Source organism: Gavialis gangeticus, unplaced genomic scaffold (genome assembly GCF_001723915.1).
Source record: "Gavialis gangeticus isolate Ggan-Ray unplaced genomic scaffold, GavGan_comp1, whole genome shotgun sequence".
In the NCBI taxonomy this organism is placed as follows: Eukaryota; Metazoa; Chordata; order Crocodylia; family Gavialidae; genus Gavialis; species Gavialis gangeticus.
The window spans coordinates 11,908,568-11,908,820 of NW_017728991.1; the positions used below are offsets into that span (position 1 = coordinate 11,908,568).

The following is a 253-nucleotide window of genomic DNA, read 5'->3' on the forward strand; positions in this document are numbered from 1 at the left end:
AGCTCTGGCTCCAGTCCCAGCCTCTGTGCCAGCATCGCTCCCCTGTTCTGTAGGCTTTGGGCATTGTCTTTTAATCAATTCATATCAATTAACCTAAAGTTACCCCCGAGCCTCAGTTCTTCAGGCCAGGCCCCTCTAGTCTACTTGTTCTAATCCCAGTCCCGGTGACTTTCATTTCCAGCAACTTTCAGTCCCTACACTTCTACTTTCTTACCTTAACTTTTCCCCAGGTATCCCAAATACACCAAACACA

The 253-nt window shown here is 47.4% G+C and overlaps 1 protein-coding gene across 1 annotated transcript in view; it reads left to right on the plus strand.

The window, feature by feature from the left end:
* The window catches only part of CA10 (carbonic anhydrase 10), a 445,670-nt gene that overhangs the window by 382,040 nt on the left and 63,377 nt on the right, over positions 1-253 (plus strand). The window lies entirely within an intron of this gene.